Source organism: Rutilus rutilus (assembly GCF_951802725.1).
Source record: "Rutilus rutilus genome assembly, chromosome: 6".
NCBI classification, from domain to species: Eukaryota; Metazoa; Chordata; class Actinopteri; order Cypriniformes; family Leuciscidae; genus Rutilus; species Rutilus rutilus.
Window position 1 is genome coordinate 13,061,954 of NC_140214.1, and position 8,270 is coordinate 13,070,223.

An 8,270-nucleotide genomic window follows, 5' to 3' on the forward strand; every position below is an offset into this window, starting at 1 on the left:
TTGCGCCAACAGTTGTTGCCTTCTCACCAAGCTGCTTGCCTAATTGTCCTGTAGCCCATTCCAGCCTTATGCAGGTCTACAATTTTATCCCTGATGTCCTTACACAGCTCTCTGGTCTTGGCCATTGTGGAGAGGTTGGAGTCTGTTTAATTGAGTGTGTGGACAGATGTCTTTTATACAGGTAACGAGTTCAAACTGGTGCAGTTAATACAGGTTATGAGTGGAGAACAGGGGGGCTTCTTAAAGAAAAACTAACAGGTCTGTGAGAACCGGAATTCTTACGGGTTGGTAGGTGATCAAATACTTATGTCATGCAATAAAATGCAAATTAATTATTTAAAAATCATACAATGTGATTTTCTGGATTTCTGTATTATCCGTCTCTCACAGTTGAAGTGTACCTATGATAAAAATGACAGACCTCTACATGCTTTAGGAAAACCTGCAAAATTGGCAGTGTATCAAATACTTGTTCTCCCCACTGTATAAATGTGTGTGTGTGTGTGTGTGTGTGTGTGTGTGTGTGTGTGTGTGTGTGTGTGTGTGTGTGTGTGTGTGTGTGTGTGTGTGTGTGTGTGTGTGTGTGTGTGTGTGTGTGTGTTGTCTATGACCAGTAAAAAAGCATTCATTGAAAAATGTCTCCATGCAGTCTGTCATTTCATTACCCCAATTGATTTAGAGAGTGTGACTGACATTAAGACCATTGGCCTGAAAATTATATCAAACATAATAAATATTTTTTTATAAACAGCAACTCAAAGGTTTTTGCACATTCATATAGTCCAGATTCTCCAGAATCTTCTCCAACCTTACAGATAGATGAGCAGCAATAGTTTTTCAGCGAGACTTCACAATCTCCAGCAGAGGTCGCCACATCTCATCAAAGACGACAGGTGGAGCTTTTAGGACAATAACAATGTGAATACAAATTTATTTGCGTCTTTCTCAAAAAAATACTCTTGTGAATAAAAACCTTAATATTTTGTAGCCTATAAGTCCGTGCGGATCAGTTTTGTTCCATAAAAGCTGACGGCAAATATAAATAGCCTACTAACACTAGCCTACGTATTACTTTACTTTGTTACCATTAGCATTATTAATATTTTATTTTTCAAATTAACTAGGATTGTAACAAAAGTTCCCTTAAATTTTTTTTTTTTTTAAATACATTTTCTAAGGTGGCATCAATTGTCCTATAAAAACACACCACTGAACAGACAATATCATGCCATTAAATGATCATCATTAAAATCTTTCAAGCAAACAATGTAGCGGTTATGAGCCATAGCATAACCAAGTAAAAAAAAAAATTCATGAGCATTTTTTAATGTGTTCGTAAACTCACCAAGGGCACTTCGAAAAGTTTATTCTTCCTGTAAACTTTGACCTGGCTTGGAATCACTTTGCCACAACTGTTTGTATTTTCAATATACTAGTTTTTAACATCAAGAACTTTAAATACATGAAATAAAGGGACATGTGGTTTTTTTTGTGTGTGTGTTTTCTTTTCACACATGTAAGACCTTGAACTAATATGTGGAAACAAAACAAATAAGGTCACTGGCTTTTTTTAAAGTCTGTTTTATAAAATCAATAAAATATTTTTTGCATATAAGACAATTGTGATTCATCAAGTCAAAAGTTGTTTCTCATTTGATGTTGAAATGTGTAAATAAGCCAAAATCAAATCACATCCTCATTTCTGATGTCAACCTTTCACTTTGTCTAAAATTTAACCAAAGATCTGGAAACTTTGGTAGACTAACATGCTAATGGACTGTGCATATTTGAACTTAATTTGACTCTGACCTTTGCTTCACTTCATGTTCTGTCCTCACATCATGTCAAAGTCTAAAACAGGCAAACAAACATACAACACCAAAAAATGTGACATCCAAAAAAAACTATACCAAAATTTAAAAGACATTTATTTCATACTAAGTATTCTACAAACCATTAACATAATTACTGACATATCACTTGAGACCTACTGATGGAGTACTTATTTATTGTACAATGCATATTTCTCAATATTAAGTCTAAAATGTGCCACTATTATTAAGGATATGATGACTGTATAATATTTGTCTTTAAATGCAAGATAAAATACACCTGCAGTAGTTCCATTTTAGCACAATCAAATACACTTATGTATCTTTAGTTGGACCTCAGCACTATTTCTGAATACCTAAAGTGCATTAAGTACAAAATTAGTTGTTCCAATTTAGCAGACTTTAAGTATAACAATTTAGAATACCAAAAGTACAATTGCAGGGTATTTAAGTACATACATATGTAAATGTATTTGTAGCATACTTAGCATAAAATAAATGTATTTTAAATGTAGGTATACCCTAGTGAAAAAAGTATACTTTATTGTAGTTGAAATATATTCCCTTTTTCAATAGTACATTGCAAATATACTAACAAAAAGTTACTAACTTTTACTAAAGTTACTAAAAAACTTTACTAACTTAAAGTTAGTAAAAAGTTACTAACTAGTAACTAAAGTTACTAAAAAAACTTTACTAACAAAAGGTGTAGGGATCTTTAAATATATACAAATTTGCATCATGCTTTTACCTATTTTCACAATACAACTTTTAACACACTTTAAAATAATTGTACTTAAGTATATTTTAGGACAATGTATTTTAGAAAAATATACTTGAAGTGAAAATTTAAAAGTGTATATTTGTTTGCACTTTATTTAAAAAATATTTTAGGTATATTTTAAATGTGTGCTGGAAATAACCATTGTAACAATGCATTGAAAGTATACTTTCAAAACACATTATAGTATACAATAGTATTTTGTACTAAGTATAGCTAAGTATTATTTGTCTATTAATGTGCATTTGTTATTGAAGACAAAATGTGCAATTTGTAGTATGCACTTATAGTCTGCGCCGATATCCTCGTGGGCCGACATAGCGCCGTTGTGCTTCGGGAGACCCGAGTTCGAGTTAAGGTCCATGAGCCAGAACTCGAACTCGGGTCTCCCGAAGCACAACGGCTATATATATATATAGCGTATAGTACAGGTCAAAAGTTTGGAAACATTACGTTTTTTTATATTTTTGAAAGAAGTCTCTAATGCTTATCAAGGCTGCGTTTATTTGATCAAATATACAGAAAAAAAAAAACAGTAATATTGTGAAATATTATTACACCTTAAAATAATAGTTTTTTAGTTAGTAAAAAAATAATTTATTCCTGTGATGCAAAGCTGAATTTTCAGCATCATTACTCCAGTCTTCAGTGTCACATGTGACATCCAGTCTATCACATGATTCTTTAGAAATCATTCTAATATTCTGATTTATTATGAGTGTTGGAAACAGTTCTGCTGCCTAATATATTTGATGAATAAAAGGTTAAAAAGAACTGCATTTATTCAAAATAAAAAAATATTTTCTAATAATATAAAGCTTCTTTACTATCACTTTTTATCAATTTAACACATCCTTGCTGAATAAAAGTATTAAAAAATAAAATTACTGACCCCAAATTACTGACCAGTATTGCATATTTTTGTTACAAAAGATTTCTATTTTTAAAAAATTTGCTTTTTTTTTTTTTTATTATTATTTTTATTCATCAAAGTATCCTAAAATAGTATCACAGGTTATGAAAAAATATTAAACAGCAGACCTGTTTCCAACTTTGATAATGAATCATCATATTAGAATGATTTCTAAAGCATCATGCGATAGACTGGAGTAATGATCCTGAAAATTCAGCTTTGCATCACAGAAATAAATGATAATTTAAAGTATAATACATTGAAAACCAATTATTTTAAATTGTAATAATATATCACAATATTAGATTTTTTTTCTGTATTTTTGATCAAATGAATGCAGGCTTGATGAGCAGAAGAAACTTCTTTCAAAAACATTAAAAATAGTAATGTTTCCAAACTTTTTACCTGTACTGTATATATATAGACACTTATGGTATATTGCTTATATGTTTCAAAGACACTCGTAATGAATTTGTAATGTACTTGTAACACAAATAAAGTATACTTTAATATCACTAATCAAGCATGTAAGTCCCTACACAGGCATACACTTAATACTTAATATACTTATACTTAAAGTATACTAAGTATACTTGAAGTTTTCCAATTTAGTACACAAAAGTACACTAAATACACTTAAAGTTATGCTTTACTACAATTTAATTACAACTAAAATATACTTAGTACAAAATTAGTTGTTTCAAAATAGCACACTTCAAGTTAACAAATCATTAACACACTTGAAGTATACTAAATTAGTCTGGCTGCAAGTATACTTAGCATATATATATATATATATATATATATATATATATATATATATATATATATATATATATATATATATATATATATGCTTATATATATATATATAGGCTTATTTTTATTTTTTATTTTTTTATTTTTTTACCAGGGTAGTCATTGAAAAATCTTGAACATTCATTTTTTCAGTAACACTTTAAAACCTCAACAAATCTGGCTTCACTATAATTTGAACTGTAAGTACACAAGCATTCACAGAATATTTTTGGTAATAAAAATAAAATTATTGAAAGATATTGTTATGAACATATATAACTTTAGCACATAAAACTAAAGTTCACATAAGTTTTTTTTTAAACTATTTTACTTATACAATGTAAAAAAAGATTACACAACATTGTCAAATTACATAACCAATCAACTTATTCTACAGCACACAGACTGGCAACATGTAAGGCTTTAACTGACCTCCTCTGCTTTGGTCCAGGTTTAATGTCTGTTGATGTCTGTCATGTGAGCCACAGAATGACATATTAGTGTAGTTGATCAGATACTGTAACTGAACATCGAAGGGCTTCACTCAGGACTCATGTGAGTCATATGAACTGAAAAACGTGCACTCTATTAGAAGACAACTCGCACCAGACCCAGCCTTAACATCATGAGACCTGCAGGACTCTCATTATCTCTGTGGGAAACACGGGATGCGTATTATGGGCATTATTAATGTTGCACATCGTGTGTCTTTATTTGGGTCTGGTAACAAAAGCCCGGTTTCTGAAACTACTCAATGTAACATTGTTGAAGCAATTTACAGGTTTTTTTTAATTATTTTTTTATTGCTTTGGCGCGATTTTCACAAGAAAGTGTTATATTTTCAAAACTCTTAGTACTAATATCACAAACAGATTATCAAAAGTGCACTTTTTCCCCCAGACATTTCAGCATATATTCAATTGTGTTAAAACAATACACAAAATCACAAAGTATCCTTTTCACAACACAAAATAAGTGTTATATCTATATAAACATTTCATTCACAACTGCCTTTCATAATGCTATTACAGTCAAACTTTTCATTTGCATCTCTTTTTATTCAGTTTAATACATTTGTTGTAATATTATTTAATCCGGTAATCAATTAATCATTTGGTACATTTATATTCTAGATATAGTTTCTTGTTTGCCATTTCTGCAGAAAACCAAATGTAATTAATTATTTTTACATTATAATTATCATATATCTATCTTAGATGATAAACACTATGACCAGTGTGTGTGTGTGTGTGTGTGTGTGTGTGTGTGTGTGTGTGTGTGTGTGTGTGTGTGTGTGTGTGTGTGTGTGTGTGTGTGTGTGTGTGTGTGTGTGTGTGTGTGTGTGTGTGTGTGTGTGTGTTTGACAGACATATTTGTGAACATAGAAGAGTACAATCAATGACAGTACAACATCAGACTGATCAGAGATGCATCAGAAGGGAGACAGATGGCATTAAATATAGAGTTTTACATTCCAGTGTGTACTTACTGTTTTTCCTAACACTTTTGATAACACACTGAATAGATACTAAACATTATGTATTTATGTTACGTAAGTTAGGTAATGTATAAGTGTATTTTCTAATGTGGCATCTGTAGCCTTTACTGTATTTTAGCAACAGTGATTTGAAACATATATATTGCATTGTTTGCTATTAAATCAACTGATTGTTAAAAGTACTAAATTGAAAGAAGATCATACTGTTGTGTTTCAGTGATTAACCAAATGTTCTCATTACATTTTAATCTTGTGTTTTGAAACAATGATTATGTGGACTGGAAATTTATATGGGATTAGGATTTGAAAAAATGAAGTGTGATCAGTTTGGATTTTTGAACAGTTTTGAAAATGTACACCTTGTGAATAGTAGTGAATAAAAAAAACTGTAGTTGTGTGAAATGTAACCTCAGGTGGCATCACCTTATCAGTTCTTTGTCTCAGTACTTTTAACAATCAGTTGATTGAGCTCAGTATCATGAGCTTGGAATGTGCACAACTGCCAATTTCCATATTTTTCCATGTATACCTTTATCCATTACTGTAATTATTTAGCATATTCTGGTCATCTTATAAATCTATTTCCATTCTTGTAGTGGCCCACACATTTTGACTTCAGAATTATAATAGGTTTTTATTGACCATGTAAGATTGCTCATAATGAATTTTATTTTCCATTTGTTGGTATCAGCATTAAATAAGAAAAATATATATAAATAATAATAATACAGACATTTAGAGCACACATGGAAAAATCAACATTTAATTGTGAAATTATGTGTTATTTATTTGCTGTATTATTGTTGTAATACAAAACAAAAGTTAAATATTGTTAAAAAGAATAGTTATTTAAAAAAAAACAATTAAAGAAACTAGGTCAAGCAAGTTTTCTTCTTGTGATGTTTGGAGTGACAATCTATGCAGATCAATCTAATTTTAGAATCCTTATCTATGTTAAACAAAGTTCTTCTGCTGACCATAGCAAGATGTTTATGCATGGTTTAATATTAAGTCGATTTAAGTCATGACTTAGTTAAATACATTAGAGATTCTGACACTGCATTTCAAAACAATTTCAGCAATAGCTAGAAAGAGAATGGAAATGAACTGCATGTTCGATGGTGAACTTTGTTCCCTTTGGCAATATGGGTTGGAATAATGTGCTGCACAGTTAATCATGGACCTATTTTTTCCAGCACCAGATTAGGCCCATTGCTAAATGAGAGTATGTACGATCTAATGGATTCCAAGGTGCTGCGCATCAAACTTTTATTGCAGTTTTCTTGTGACCGTTCTCATGGCATGACACGGAAATGACACTAAGCTGATAATATATTTATTTGACTTATTTAGAACAATTTTGCCAGTTGGTGTGACAGACAGCTTGTTCCATTTACTGGTGCCTTCCTCCTCATATTTTCTCTATCATCATCATCTCTCCACTGTGATTTTAGCTAAAAAAAAAAAAACCTGTTCAAATGCACAATTAAACTTTGCTGAAATCACAGTTGCTGATTCTGGTATGAGGTCCTTGATTGATGACCTTATCAGGTCATCCTAATTTAAGGTCATTGTTCTTGCAGTTACATTTGGTCTTGTGAATGGCATGCCTTATCTATAAAAGAGAAAAGCGGTCATAAGTCAGCCATCTAAACAATTTTAACTCTATAAAGGGGGAAGACCCTGTCTGAACCACTTTTTTTATTGTATTTCATTAGGTTGGCATGCCAAAAGAAATTAGATTTTCCATGCACATGATCTGGAGCTTGTACAATTGTAGCTCTAATCTTGAAACCAAGAGGCGTGTGCATTTTATTCAGCTATTTAGTAAGGAAACCAAATTTTCTTATAAGGGATGCTGTAACTCTTGTCAGCAGACAGACACGGGTCTTCATTCATTTACATAATACAGTGTTCCCATTCCTTTTGACAAATGCATTCCAGAACTTTTTCATGCATTTGTGATTCCTAGATAAGGATTTTTATTTTATAAAAATAATTTTATAGAGATTGCACTCACATAGAGACATTTGTAGAACTGAGCATAACTAGGAAACAAAATCACAGTAGCCTATTATGCAATTTAAATAACATGAACTTGTAGATTTCCCTGATTTGAATCACATTTTAACAATTCCCTGGTATGTTCTCCAAAACCAACTCAGATCTGATATTAATAGGCCTACTCAAATAAAAAAAGAAAGGAAGAAGTAGGTTTTTTGTCAAACAGATTTTTAAAAATGGATATAAATATCACGCTGTAGTAGGCCTGTTAAACTAATCTTAGTTAACGTTTCAGGGGAACTGTAATAGCAGTATAGTTGTATTCTCCATATAAACAAATGTGGAAATATTTGTCTTCTAAACCTCTAAAAGCGGGATAAATCAATATTTATCAATTGCAAGATCATGTGAAAGGAGCATGATAGGGCGGGGCAAATAGCGTCA